The sequence below is a fragment of the Anser brachyrhynchus genome, assembly GCF_964034855.1.
Source record: "Anser brachyrhynchus genome assembly, chromosome: 7".
NCBI lineage: Eukaryota > Metazoa > Chordata > Aves > Anseriformes > Anatidae > Anser > Anser brachyrhynchus.
The window spans coordinates 13,812,637-13,827,300 of record NC_137701.1 but is presented as its reverse complement, the minus strand read 5'-3'; the positions used below and the strand labels follow the sequence as shown (position 1 = coordinate 13,827,300).

At 45.4% G+C, this 14,664-nt stretch overlaps 1 protein-coding gene across 6 annotated transcripts in view; it reads left to right on the top strand.

Moving 5' to 3' along the window:
• ALS2 (alsin Rho guanine nucleotide exchange factor ALS2) overlaps nt 1–14,664 on the top strand; it is a 223,933-nt gene that overhangs the window by 99,189 nt on the left and 110,080 nt on the right. For all 6 annotated transcript variants that reach the window (XM_080600322.1, XM_080600321.1, XM_080600319.1 and 3 more), the window contains one exon: nt 4,941–5,065. The gene's annotated coding sequence lies outside the window, so the exon portion shown is untranslated. The remainder of the gene's footprint in view (nt 1–4,940; nt 5,066–14,664) is intronic.

Below are 14,664 nucleotides of genomic sequence, written 5' to 3'. Positions count from 1 at the left end.
TTAGCAGAGGCCTCCCCCTGCTCTCTCCTTTCACTGAATTCCCCTCTCGTACTGTACCGCACTCGACATTTGACAGTGCTGAAGGCAGAGATGAATTCCATGAAAAGTAAAAACACAACTTTCCGCTCCATCGCAAGGAGCCAGATGACGGATACTATTTTCAAAGACTTCTTTGTCCATAAGATGGCGTTTGAATTAGGAACTTGTTTGGCCAGATTCTCTTGTTACAATTTACTGATTCATTGGGTGGAGAATGGGAGGGCAGAATGACAGAGCCAGACAGCTTCAATTAATGATTTTTTAAAAAGATTTCATTCAAGTACAAATGCATCTTATAATATATCCAGAATTAGACAGCAGGAAGAATTACGAATTTTAACCTACTTGTGCCTTTAAATGATCTGCTGTGGGGAAGTAAGCTGTTTTATCAGTATTTTTCAGAGAAAAAAATGTAAAGCTGCAGCACATGAAATCTGTGGTGATTTTCCTAGGAAACAGAGGTGGTGGAGAAAGGCTGTTTTTTTTTTTGTTTGTTTGTTTGTTTTTTGAGAAAAGAAGTCTCCAAATCTCTCCTGATTGCTAAATGATACCATAACAAAAGTTAAGTATCAGGATTAGTAACATGGAAATGAATTCATGTTTCAGTAATAGAAGAAGCAAAGAGAGGGATTAGATTCAGGTCTCACACCTGTCTGCACAGATGTAGCTCTTTTGACTTCTGTGAAGTTTTATCTCTGCATCACATCAGTGTGGATAAATCTGGAATTAGATCCAAGGAGACATTTATGTGTTATACCCCAGTCTCCTGTTTTCTGCAGCCTGACCCAAGCCCATTTGGCAGCAGTTCCCACCTGCACCGGGAGATACCCCAGGACCTGACAGTGCCAGCGCTGCCCCTCGTCTTCCTCTGCACTTCTTCAGTCAGACCTGAGCAGTTTGCACCCTGGCTTCCTTCTCTGGGATGCTGAATACTGGTGATTTTCACAACTTCTACTTCAATTTGTAAAGTTCCTTGGAAATCTCCCAGGGTGTCTAATCTTACTGTTGGGGGAAGGGGAAAGGTCTGGACTGGTCTTGTGTGACCTCAGCCATTTAATTTGTCTGTCATTACTTCATGGGTATAGGTTACCAGGAATGTAATTCTCATCTTTCTTGCTCACAGAAAGGGCAGTAGTCTTAAGTTTTCATTCATGTCTTTGGTTGACAAAAGAAAAATTAATGTAGTTGGGAGGCTTTTTCTCTTTGAGTCTTTATTCCTCTGTACACACACACACGTTCATGAGGAATATCAGACACATGCAAACAGTTTTTTCTAGAATTTTAGTAGCCAGAAATATTGAACCCAAAAGACTATGTTAGTGATACAAATAGTATATACTTTTTATGAAGTCCATTTTCACATCACAGGTTTCTTCAGATAATTTTTCAACTTTCAAGTCATTTTTTTTTTCTTTCCTGTTTGCCCCTCTCAAGACAGCATTCAGAATAGGTATTTGAGTTCAGGGAAGGAAGACTAGTGAATGAACTTTAGCCAATTTAATAAAACTAGAACAAATCAATAAGCCACCCAGGCTTCTAATGCTCTCAGTGTTCCCACTGACGGTTCCACAACATCAAACAGTATGGAAAATATTTTCAAGGTAAGTCTTCTGTATTCTGAAACAGGTCCCTAAAGGCAGAGAGATGGAGGTTTTCTTGGCCTACCTGTTTAAAATGGGTCATGCTCTGCATTCACAATCGGCTCGGAGTCAGGCATACTTCTTCAAAGCCAGAGCTCCAGCGAAGCCTGCTCTGTGTGGGCTGAGAGCATGCCACAGCCTAGGTGAGGGAGGTGGCACGAGGGGCACGCTACCCTCCTCTGCTCGGCCATGTTCAGAAAGCCTCAGCTTTCCCTTTGCCTTGGCTAACGCAGTGAGACCACCTACTCATATCTCCATGCAGTGTCTGCTCATGCTTCATGCCATCCTGAAGCCAAACCTTAACCTCGCCTCTCTGGTTTCAGCAGTCACAGCTTTGTGGTCTAGCTGTGATACACAGCTATGAGCAATTTTTAGGAGACAGCCAAACTGAGCAGCATCTGCAGAGCTGCCGTGTAAGCACCTAACCACGAACCTTTCTGCAACAGGCAGTGCCTCCACCCTGATGCACTGCTGGAGTGGCTGGGAGTCACCCCGTCATCTTCTTTATCTGCACTACTACAGCAGTTTTGTTACCCTAGCAGTGGAAGTGAATCTTCTCCCAGTAGTAGATGTCCTGTGCCGAAGTAGCATGTTTCTGTTTGCAAGGAGCAGGCACTACGCAAGCGAAACTACTTCAGTTGGTACAGCTACCTTGTGGTTTTGCCTCTGTAAAAGTGCGGACCCAGGATGTTTCCACTGGCAAACGTTCCTAGCTTGATCTTGTAGGAATAGAGGGATACTGCAATGGTGCAGGGCCTTTGGGGAAGGGACAGCTGCTGTGAGTGAGACCAGCTGTTTCTTTCTTCTGTCCTTCCTTGTGCCATCCCTCCCTTCTTCCCTCCTCCCCCAGGTGAAGCTGGCTGTACCAATCCATTCAACTGCTGTTAGTCTAAGGACATCTGTCAACATAGTGAGGTTGGGCTGGGATCACAGTGCATGCAGCCCCAGACTGGCCCCAGGCCCTGCCAGCAGAGCAAAGCCCTTGTTGCCCTCCCTGATAGGTGGGTTCCTTCACAGACCACCTGCTTTTCCGTTTTTGGTCCACCAAGACTCTGGTGTTCTGAGGAGGTAAGAAGAAAAGGTGTCAACAGGAGCGTGGTTCTGCCAGCGCAGTTTGTTCCACTCAGCACAGATGTCAAATGGTAATTCTTTTGGGTGTCTCCTCAGCTACTTCGCTCCTGCCTTGCTATTAGAGGGTCATGAGTGCTCACATCAATTTGGTGTCTCCTCAGCTACTTCGCTCCTACCTTGCTATTATAGGGTCATGAGTGCTTACATCAATTTGGTGCTCCACGTATGTTGGAGCGGTCTCTCAGTTCCTCTCTGAATCCACTGCTGGTGTCAGAGATGGAGGTGGGTAATGCAGCTCTTAGCAGCTCTCTCTTATCTCTAAGGCATTATTAAATAACAGCTGACTTTGCCAAATGAACCGGTGTATTTTCCCAGTGATTGCACAGAATTTAAGGAGTCCTTTGCTCATCCTCACAGGAGAGGTTTTGGACCCTTAAGTGTAATTTCCAGAAATCGCTTCTGGTTCTGGGATCCCTGAACTCAGATACCCGTTTGGATGCCAGAAGGAATGAGGAAGTCGGGGGGGGGGGGGGAACCACGCTCTGTGCTTTTGGAAGTGAGAGGCAGAATATTTTGAGCTGAATGCCCACAGACCACAGGAACCCCGGATCTGGAGCTGCACTGGAAAAGCTTTGCCGCATTCACACTTGTTTGGTATAGCAGCTTTACACTGGTATGAAAATGACTGATTTATCCCTGAATTTTCTTGGTACAAGTGTGAGGGAAGCAGTCTGCTTTTCATTGTGCCCCAGTGAATAGCAGTAACATTTCCAGCTAGAGAAGGAGAGTTAGCAGTGACTTTGAAAATCAAGCAAACAGAGCAATACATGCGATTGTGTTAGGGGTGGAGGGGATTTATAGCACATTGGGAACTACCCACTTAGGCCCAGAATTTAAACGGGGGGCGGGGGTGGGGATAGAGAGCTCAGGAAAACACAGTTCCCTTGTTAAAATGAAATAATGAGTTTAATATATACAGGCAGAAAGTGGAGGCAAGTCCTCTCCCTGTTAAATATTTACCATTTGAGCTCCGCTTAGGCTCCTGATTTTCTGTATCTCTAAAGGTGGTGGCACTTGTGACAGTAGGATATGTTTCGTAATGTATTCCTCCCTCTCAACCCACCTTGCATGGGAAACGGCAGCGGTAACAAAAAGCAGACTGTTCCCTCCTCATGAATATTAATTAGTAAACTCCCCCTGCTATTTTAAATCGAAGGCTGGTGCTAAAGCCCTTTTTTCCCCAACTCAAGCATCCCCTGAGGAAAACCCTGAAAGTCCTGGGAAAGCCGTGCACAGAGGCTGCCGTGACTAGAGGCCTTCTAGGCAGTGACATATAAAACTCTGAGGTCAGGGGGCACAGCAAGAGGAGGAATCAGCTTTGTTTCTGCTATAAGTTGCTGAAACCTAAACCTTTATGGAACTTTTCTAGCTGCATTTTTGGCTATTTAGCTTTGAAAACAAAAGATTTATTTATTTTTTCCTATTCATCGCAGTTTTTGTCCTAAGTTGACAGCAGTGACATAAGAAGGACCCTCCCTGCTCTGAGCTGGGGCTGTGCATGCTCCGTCGACCATCAGTGCTTTAGAACGATTATTATATGATCTTTAAGGGAACAGAGGAGAACAAAAAAAAATGATTGCCCAGAGCCAATGTAAATACTCATGACATGAATTCATTCTTCTAAATAAGAAAATTAAAACTCTCCTTGGCAAGTAAAATACATTGATCAGAGCTTGTGGAATACTAGATGATGTCCAGAAACCCAGCTGTGTGTCTTCACAATCCACTCAGCTTCAGATCAAACCAGAGAAATACTCCCAAGGACAGGGGGTGATACAGCCGGAGGTTGGCTTGCCTCCTAGATAACCCTGAGCAGTGCTGAATAATTCTTTGAACTCAAAGCAATTTGCGACTGTGTTCAGAAATAACACACAGACTTGCCAAAATCTGAGAGTGTATCAGCAACCGAAGTGTATTTTTCCAGTGCCTGTAATGATAAGCTGATGCAGAGTTTTGTTGTTTTCTCTTTGGGGCAGTGCTAGCACTTGCGGTGTGCTAGAGGATTTCCCATGCCAAAGACGCAATTCGTGTCCTGAAGAGTGTGCAGTCAAGAATAATGTTTTAAAATCTTTGTCCTTTATCAAAGGATCTGGATAGACTTCAAAGAACATTTTTATCCATATCTTACAGCTGGGAAAACTTGAGCAAGGAGGAACGACGTGGCTTCCCCAAGGTGATCTGCAAAGTTGGTGTCAGACCAGGAGTCTGTGTTTCCTGCCTGCTGTGTGGGTGCCGTGTCTCATCACGCTGCGAAGGTCAGTGCTGGCTGCTGTACGGACCAGATCTGGTGTACGGGTTGAATAGGGTACTTGTGGTGGGGGACGGGACACGTTCAAGATGATCAGCCCAAACGGTCTTGCTGGGAGCCCACATTTCATAGTGAACAATAGCTGGTGGCACAAAGCCTGTGGTAGAATGGCAGAAAAGCTCATGGGAGAGGCTCTGCATGAGCATGGGCAATAAGCTCACCTCAGTCCTTGGGAACTCGAGGACATTGCTAGGGTGGGAATATGGTAATTTTTGCTGTTTTGCTTACTCCGCACCTAAGAGTACACATTTGATCCAAATCAGCCATGAACACACAACTGAACTGATGATATGTTTTTCCCTGAGTTATTCTGGCTGCAAAAGTAGAGATTAAATCTGATTCTTATAAAGACAGTGTCATGAATCAAAAGTAACCAATCCAGCATAAAGCTTGTAAGCACAAAGCGTGCAATTCTTTGAACATTTTAGAGCCTGAACAGTACAATCACATGAGGTCAGCATCTTAGGTGGCTGCAGTGTTTTTGTTTCAAAGCCCTAAAGCCAGATGTAGCTTCATATTCTGGGGACAGTTCTGAGTTACATAGCCAACTGTGCTCAAAGGAAGAGATCTTCAGGCAGAACCTTTCCTTCATACTTGCAAGATCTGGGTGGAGTGAATGGTTAATCCTGGCATGAAGCTATGTGTATGTCTGCAGCAAGGTCTCAGGTAAAATGCTTGGTAGATCACAGAAGATTTAATGGAATTTATCAAGATGCAGATGTCTTGTTCAGGACTTCTCAGAGGAGATGGCAGCAATACAGTTCTTCCGGGACATAAGAATCAGGAACAGCTGTAACTAATAGCTGCAAGTATAGACATATATCAGTCAGTAGAGGTAGTTATCAGTTTCCTGGCTCCTTTAAATGCTTGCAACTGATATTTACGCTTGTTGTTTTCACCCTTCTTTGGAGGAACTGAGCTACAGCTGGAGCGTACAGTTGGTGGTGAACAGGATGGCAATAATATCAATCAGTTTTAATGGAATTCCTTAGATGTGTGGAGCGTAGGAATACAAATATTAGCTAAAAATCAGGTTACTCATTTCAGATGGAAGCGTTTGGCTGTGGATATGTTTTGAATACTGTGTTGCATGGTGACAAACAACCCCAAAAGAGATCAGAATTACTGTAAGTTTGAAAAAGTTTATTCTAACTGGAGGAACTGAAGGAATGCAGCAATTATCTGTCCAGGAAACTAGCCTCATGACAATGTTTTGTAAAGATGTAAAATCAATCACATATTAAATGGGAGGCCCAAGCCCAAACTGAGAAATGTGTTTTGAAATGGGCTTAACGCTGGCAGAAGTTGGGAGAGATCAGAAACACACCTTGAGAACTGGCTGCTTCCTCTCAGCTGAACACTTTCCAGGAATCCTTCTACCTTCATGCCAGGAGGCCGTATTTATTTTACTAGTAGAGGCAGGTATTCACTGCTATGTTGTCTGTATATTAGCAACAATGGAGAATTCCCAGCAGTCACGTATGGCACCCTGGGGATCATGCAAAGTTGACTCCTGATCTCAAACTTGCCTTTTTTTTTTTTCTGAAAGTGTTACCTAGCCCTGCTAAACCAGCTGTACTCATCCATCATACTTTGCCTCCCCAGTCCTTGGGAAGAGAAGAGCAGAGATGTCGTGACATCAGCTGTCAATACTATGGATGCAATACTCTTTTACCTGACATCAGTCAGCTGTTACTGCAGATCCCAGAGCCAAGGCTGGTTGTGTTTTGAAGAGAGGGACTAACTCTGTACTGCTGCACCCATAGGCTGCACTGCTACTCGTGCTCATTGTGTCTGAGTAGTTTGCTGTGCTGCAAGTAGGAGCAGAATCCGTATTTCTGCTTTTTCCCTGTTACTTCACCCATGTGTCCTATTGACTTTTGCACACCACACATTTATCTGTGACATCTCTTTCTCTACTGGTGTTTTCTCTTTACTTATCTAGAGATTTAAATAACTCCCAGGTGGTGATGTCTGGCAGAACAATGTATGCAATTTATAGTACAGTTTCTAGCCAGCTTGCCTTTCTCTTTCCTGTTTGACCCTTTAAATTTTGTTATTTCACAAATACTCAGTCTTGCAATTTTACACACTGACGAAACCTAAAAGAAAATTCTCCACTGGTAAAGTTGTCAACAAACTAGCCAAACCTTGAAAGGATATCATTTCACTTGAAAATGCACCCTCACAGGTAATTGATAGCATAGCCATCTTTCAGACCAGATGGTTTCCTTTTGGATGCTTACACAGAATAAAGTCTGAGGAGCAAAGTAGCCCTTATACCCTCAAAACAGAGCCTGTCATTGCTTTTTAGACTAAAATCACCATTCCAGAAGGGTATAAGCTAATGAAAAGAATCTTTGCATTTCACCTGATGATAATTAGCTGCATTGCAAGAGAAAAATAATTTCTATGCATTGGTTGGTTCTTTCTCTAATATTTAGCATCGCAAGCTTTTAAACATGGATGTGTGTGTACATACATATATATGCAATTAATATAAAACAAATATAAAGTTACATTGCAGTTTATACTTGCATTTATCTCATGCTCTTCTTCACAGAGATCCATAAAGGGGTAAAATCTAGAATGTCTTCATTGGAAATGAAGGCACTTATTGTGTGGAATTAACACAGTGTTTACAGTACTTCATAATCATGTCTAATAGTTCATCTAGCTTTCCCTTTTGGGACCATCATACAGGTTGTAGTAGTATAACATTACTTGACTTCAGTGTTGAGCATAGGAAGAAGCATGGCACCAGCCCTTCTTCATCTCGTGTGGAGAAGCTTTAAGCGCTGCACTGTTCAAAGGTTCGTGACATGCTGGCCATTTTCTGCTGCAGTGTGTTATACACTGCCCAAGCAGAGGTTCCCCCTCTGCTCTGGAAACATAGTAGAACAGATGTGAATATCTAGGAGGATTGCTTGTGGCGTGGATTGCACTGGTTAGGGTAGAGGTGATGAAAGAAAGCATCTGTTTAAGATAGGGAGATTCTGGGGAGGCAGAGAAGAATCACCCACTTTGAGTGTGAATGTAACAGTACACTTCAGCAGTTCTAGCAAAAAAAAATCACTTGCTGAAATTATCTGTGTGTTATAGAGGGAAAACACCATGTATTTAATCAGTGGCAGCGTAACTGCAAAGTGTCTCAGATGTTGCTTGTTTGTGCTTTTTTGTGGGAAACTGTACTAACGGACTGTACTCTCCTGAACGGATGAGAATAGGAGATTGTGGGAGGAGGGAGAGGATATTTGGGCCAAATAGAAGGGGAGAAGTGTTTTCTAAGGAGACAATACTTGGGCATCCATCAGTGGGAATTATGATGGCTGTACAATTCTCCTGCTTTTTGTCTGTCTTCCCTGTGAGCCTATAGAGTCACAGAATCATAGAGTCATTTAGGTTGGAAAAGACCTTTGAGATCATCAAGTCCAGCCACATTTGGCAGAAGAGACTGCAGGACCAGCAGTGTGGGTTGTGCAAATGTGATAGGAAGGAAAAAACTTAAAGTTTGTGAAAGCAAAGCAGTGTAAGAGAGACCAATCTACTGTTCTGGCAAAACTAGCATTAATACGAAATATGGGGGCTAATGTACCTACAGACCACACTAGGTTCCCCTTATGTACATTTTTATTTAAAATATATATATATATATATATTAAGTTCTACTACTCTTTTTGTCTCTAAGAAATTGCTTCATCAGAACGAAGCAGTCGGATAGGTGATTCATGTAGCACTCATCACCATGTCCAGCCTGAGTAACGTTATCTGATTCCTGGAAGCCTTATCCTTCCCATCTCCACTTCTTGTTCCACCCTTGTCTTACAGTGTGTTCAAGCTGGAAGCAGGCAAGGGCAGGGACCTTGCTGGGTCATGTTTTTGCAGTGTTTGTGCAAGAGAGCCCTAATCCTAATTTTTGAGCCTTTGGGGAACAGCGTAAGTCAAAGCAGTTGTAACGTAGATCTTGCTTGTGGAACGAGAGGAGTTTGTCATCTGAAGAAGAGTGCTGTAAGCGCACTAGTGCAGGCTCTCGCATGGCATAGCGTTTGTGGAGGGGCTGGACACTGCCCAGAGAGCCTGGCTACGCTGGCAGTTCCCTCCCTGGGTTCCCAACCAGGAATTCCCTAAGTACCAACAGCATTGGTGAGGCTGAGGCTGGGACAGCACCCCAAGTAGGTGCCTTTGGAAAGGTTCAGCTGTCCCTTTGTGTGCCCCTCTGGGCCTTGGCATAGCCAGGCCTCGAGAAGGGCAGAGAGGAGAAGGTCAGGAGATGAAAGGACGTTTAGAGTAAAATCTTCTGCTGAGATGCAAGGCAGAATGACTTTGTCACTCAATTAGCCTGGACTTTCAAAGCACAGGATGAAGTGTGTGATGCAGCAATGCAGCCCTTGTAAGAGCAGCGTGTGGGAGGCGGCGGCAGAGGGGCAGGAAGTGAAGAGGGTTTGTTCAGCAGCTGGCACAGCAGCTGGGCCCTGCCAGCTCCCATGCGAGTTGCATCATGACTGTTGGTGACCAGCTTCTTCTCTGGCCGCGGCATTTGGCACTCTGCTAAGTCTGCTCTTAGTTCTTCCTGGTGCGAGGCGCATTGGCAGACACATGCCCTGAGGAAGAGAAGAGCCCAGGACCAGTACAGAGGTGGTCTATGCAAAAGGTTTTGAGGCCTGCTCATATTAACAGATTAACACATCAGTTAGTGGCTTCTAAACTACAGAGTGGCAAAACTGCTTTGAGAAGCCAAATAGCCTTGAATTATATGGTTAAATCCTTATTAGCTACTCTGTACTTACTAAATGCTTTGGCTTGAAGGCTGAGCCATTTCACGCACCCTTCTGTCCAACTCACTGAGCACCAGCCAAACTCTCATCGTGAAGTGTGAAACTCAGAACCACATGAGAGGAAGTAGCTCCTGATGGAATTCAAGGCCTCTGGAGCTGTGCAGAAAGGATTTAAATAGATGCGAGGGTCTTCTTCCAAGACCTTTCTAACGCAGGCTGCCCAGTCCTCCTGGCTCAAAAGTACTCAGATACCAGCTGTGTATGTAGCTGATTTGTCGGTGTAATGTGTGTTTTTCAATGCTGTATGAACACTGCAAACATGTGCACGGTGGCTGGGATTATCAAGTCACAGGAATTAAGGCACTTGTAATGGGGCTGGTGCCTAAATCCTGGAGACTGCCAGGAAAGTCAGGCACAGAAAATGTTCTGAGAACGCCCTGAGGAAGGAGCTCAGTGTCCGAAATGGAAGCTGATAGATTTTACAGGGAAGGTGTCTGTTTAAAGCATTTTCCTGAATCCTAGTGTCATTTAATAGTCTCGAGATGACTCTGCAAACTACTCCTTATCACAGCTAGGTCCAAAAAAGCTGTTCTGGGAAGCCAGGAATGGTTGGATTTTATAGAGGTGATATAACCTGTTTCCTTTTATGTTTTGTGTCCTTCTTTTCTTGTCAGCCCCACAGCACCTCTTGCCAGTGTCAAGCACTATTAGATCAACCGCTGTAGTGCACCACCCTAAAGATTTCTCGTCCAAAAGTGGAGATCTGACTGAATTTCCAGCTCTCTGTGCTGTAGGGAAGCCGGAGAATGGCTGAGCATTTGTTCCTGTGCTTCTTCAGCTCAAGCAAAGAACATTGCTTTTACCTCTTCGTGGTCTGGGTGACTTGGAGCATCCAAACTATTCCACTCCAGCCTTCCAACCCCAAGGAGTCGTATTGTATGCATCGTTTGAACCCAGACTCTGGTACCAGGCATTTCTTTTGGCAGGGAAGTCAGAGAGTAGGGTACTGAGGCATTCTGCACCTTCCAGACAGCCTGCCTTGGGAAGCAAGGACCCAGACTGCTCCACGGTGTGGTGTAAAAAAGACAGTATGGCTATAGCCTAAGTGTCCTGAAAGGATGCTCAAAACCAACCATTTTGGGTGGGATAGCTTGATAATAACACCCTACTCATCTTCAGTACCTTCAGTACCAAGTACAGGTGCTTCTGTAAGTGATGTTGCCTGGCAGAGGGAATCACACCCACTGTAGCTTCCTGGCAGCTGGAAGTCCGCAGTCTGAGCAACTCACTTGTGAGTAGTCATTGTGGAAAGCAAGCTTTGCCTATTTTATCTTTTGCTAAGTTTTCCTGCAGCCCAGTTGCCATCAGAACACTGCTGTCATTCCAACATCCATCAGAAAGTGGGAACCTGTGTTATTAGAAGGGAAAAAGAGCATCAGCTGCATTCAGGAAGGGAGAACTGGTACCAATTTACGGTTTACTGTCAAAGGGCCTGACGAGTATCTTACTGAAACTGATGGAACAACTGGCATTGATTGTATGGAGTTCAGCTTCAGCATGAAACTCGGAGAGCACTTTGCAGCATCTAATGATGGCTTCCGACATAACCGCCTTGGAAACCTGAGCTGCCTTCCTTCCAGCCCATGCTGGTCCAGGTTGGCTTGTGTTTCTTTGTTCACTAAATCTCTTGTTGACTAAATCTTCTGGGACAAACACGTAACTGGTGCTTAAATCCCCAGACAAAGGCAAGCACAGATGCCTTTTCTGCTTTGAAATATCCAAGGTCTTTCTCTGCATAGCAAGAATCTGTGCCCTGAATGGACTCAGGGAGGGCAGAAAGGAACTTGCTGTCTGCGAGGCCTGGTTAATATGCCTCTGACTGGCCGCCTTTGTGCCTTCTCTTTAGCTCCTTGTGAATGAGAATGGCCTGCTGGCAGGTAGCCTGAGGGCTAGATATGGCTCGCTGTGAAAGGATGAGCTGGGAAACAGGAGCAGGAATAAAAGTAGGGAGTAGCAGATGAGAAGAAGGGAACCCTTCTCCTTGATGAGCACTTTACTACTGAGACTACATCTGTGTGTAGTGTAGCCTTCTCTCTTTTTGTCTGCAGCAGATCCCTACAGCACCTGTTAGCCTTCTAATTGTTACCTGCTTAAAAGTTGCTCAGTGCCGTTTGGGAACCAGCCTTGCTTTGCTGAGTGTTTTCTCCGCTCCCTCAGCACCCCAAGGCTGAACCGCAGGTTCTGTATCTGAAGGCAAGGGTTTTAGGTGCCACGTGGCAGTGGCATTGGTGAGACGCTGAACCTTGGTACATGTTGCTGATGTATTTTCTAGTTTGGGGAGATCCCAGTTGTTTCATTTACAAGACACACACTGTGTGGGCAGACCTTTCTGCCCTGCTGTTTGCTGCCAGACTGTTTTTAGATACTAGCCACAAATTTGAGGAGCTAAAATTTGTTGCAGTGTCAAAGTTAAATGTAATAAATCAGAAATAGCGTACTAAAAGGGTGCTCTCCTTCAGCACAGCAAGTAGCCTGCTTCCAGCTTCTAGAATTCGCTTCATAAACCCAGTCGCTACAGCTGATTCCTTTTATTTGCTAGGTTAAAGGTTGGACCAGATGAGGTGTTTTCCAACCTAAATGATTCTATGATTTTGTGATTTCTTTGTGTAATTTTAGTGTGAAGGCAAAAGTAAGTTTACAGAAGCTCAGACTGGTTTGCAAGATACCTACTCAGTTTTCCAGGTGGATTCTAAACATATTTAGAAGCTTCTCTTCTGTCTCACTCAGAAGCCATTAAGCGTAAGGAGTGTGTTCAGCAGCTGACAATTGTATTGAGATTTGGAAATCATAATGAGAGAAGAAATAGCCCACCAAGATGATGGAGCTCATGTGAAGCTAACAGGGAGAAACACCCAATGATCATTCAGCGTTAAGCATGAAAGCCTAGGATGTGTTCAGGCTGATTTTGAAAGAAGGAAAGAAAAAGGAAAAGAAAAAAGGAAAAGAAAAAAGGAATAAGCATTCACTGAGAAGAATAAGAAGAGAGGAAACAGGAACTAGATGCCCTCTGGCTCCCCGTGGGTGCTGTGAGGGGAAGCACAGTGAGCTGTGCCTGTGCTGGGCTGTCAGAGCTGGGGCAGTGGGAGCAGCGGGCTACGTCTGTCGTTGCTGTCCATGTACCTGACTGATGGAGAATCGAGGCCGTGCGTCCTCCAGTTGGTGCTGTAGGGGCTTGCACTTGCAGTGTGCGTAGGAGCTGACAGGGTGATACACTTCCCTCAGCAAAACATCAGGGTCTCAGTCCTCTGGTAGCTCACACGAGGCTTGTTCTCCTCTGCTGGGAGCTCCGAGCGCTGCAGAGGGTGCCTGTGGCTGGGCCCCAGCACTCCTCTTCCAGCCCCATGTCTGTAGCAAGAGAGCTGTGTGGAGAAAGTGTCGTTAGAAAGCCCTTGGTCCTTCTCGGCTGTTGCTGCTGTGTTTATAGTCTGGGGGGAGGTCTCAGGCATTTCATTTCCAAGAAGCATTTCAGTGAGAATTTTCTGCACTAATTGCCATGCTCTTTGCTGCCAGAGACGCAGGGTTTGTACTTGGTGCACTTTAAAAGTGGTGGAGGGTGACAGGGCTTTAAGATTTAATCTCCAGCAAGTGTCTCTTTCGTTGGGGGTAGGTGAAATGTTACTATCATCTGTTCAAAGGTGGAGTGACAGTTTTGTACTAGCACCCAACTAACTGCATCTCAGAAAAATGCTGATACAATCGCATGTGAGAACTGGATGAGATGAGACACTTTTCGCTGAGTTTCTGCAGCGCGCAGTGGAAGCTGCTGGTATTTGATGAGCAGTAACAAGCTGCCCTACTGTGAAACCCCACCAGTGCCAATTGTTTATGCCAAGTCTGCTGAGCAGCGAGCATGCTGAAGAGGCAGTCATGTTTAGCACAATGAGATCCGGGGACACGGATATGTTGCAGTGTTAATTCCTGATTATCGTTGCTGCTGATGAGAATTTCTCCAGTTTCACAGAGGCAGAAAAGTGCCCTCCTGAAAAGAGGAATGATGGTTAGCAAGTGTTCCTGCGTGAGCTGGTCCCATCAGGTCAGACCTCAGTCTCCCTGTGCCTCGGGTGTGTAGATCCAGGGTGCTGGGTTAGCCTAACCTCAGTGTTGCAACTACAAATTACAGAATTACACTCCAATCCCCCTCATCCTCAGTAGCTTTATTGTTGATGAGGGCTTGCAGAGAGCGCCTTCAAGATGCATTACCTTAATTCGTGGTTTGCCTTGCCTCCCTGCACTGCTTCCACCTGCATGCTCTGCAGCTTCCCTGTTCTCTGCAGCGCTTCAGCCTTGCCCGGCCTCAGTGCAGCTCTGGGAGCCCAGCACATCTCTGCCCGGCCCTCAGCAAGGGGCTTGGGGGGGTCACCTCTGTGTCCTGGCACAGCTTTGCACTTGGGCACTGCTCGTTCCTTGTACAGGCTGGGGGACCTGCACAGGCAGGCACCACAGGGTCGCAGATGACCGCAGGGCTGCAGCTGATTCACAGGAGTACGATCAGGGTGTTTTTCTGGTGTAGTATGGGGACTCATTACAAAGCACCGAACATTTTTCCATTTGGCAATTTGAGAGAGCAGGTTTCTTGCACTGGCTTGTCTTTGGGTCCCTCTGGGGTGGAATGGGGAGATACCTGCTTCCTGACTTCTCAGAATAAGCCTTTGAACACCTCGCAGCTCCTTGTATCCTTCTGTGAGGTCCTTATACACTGTTTCCCAATCTC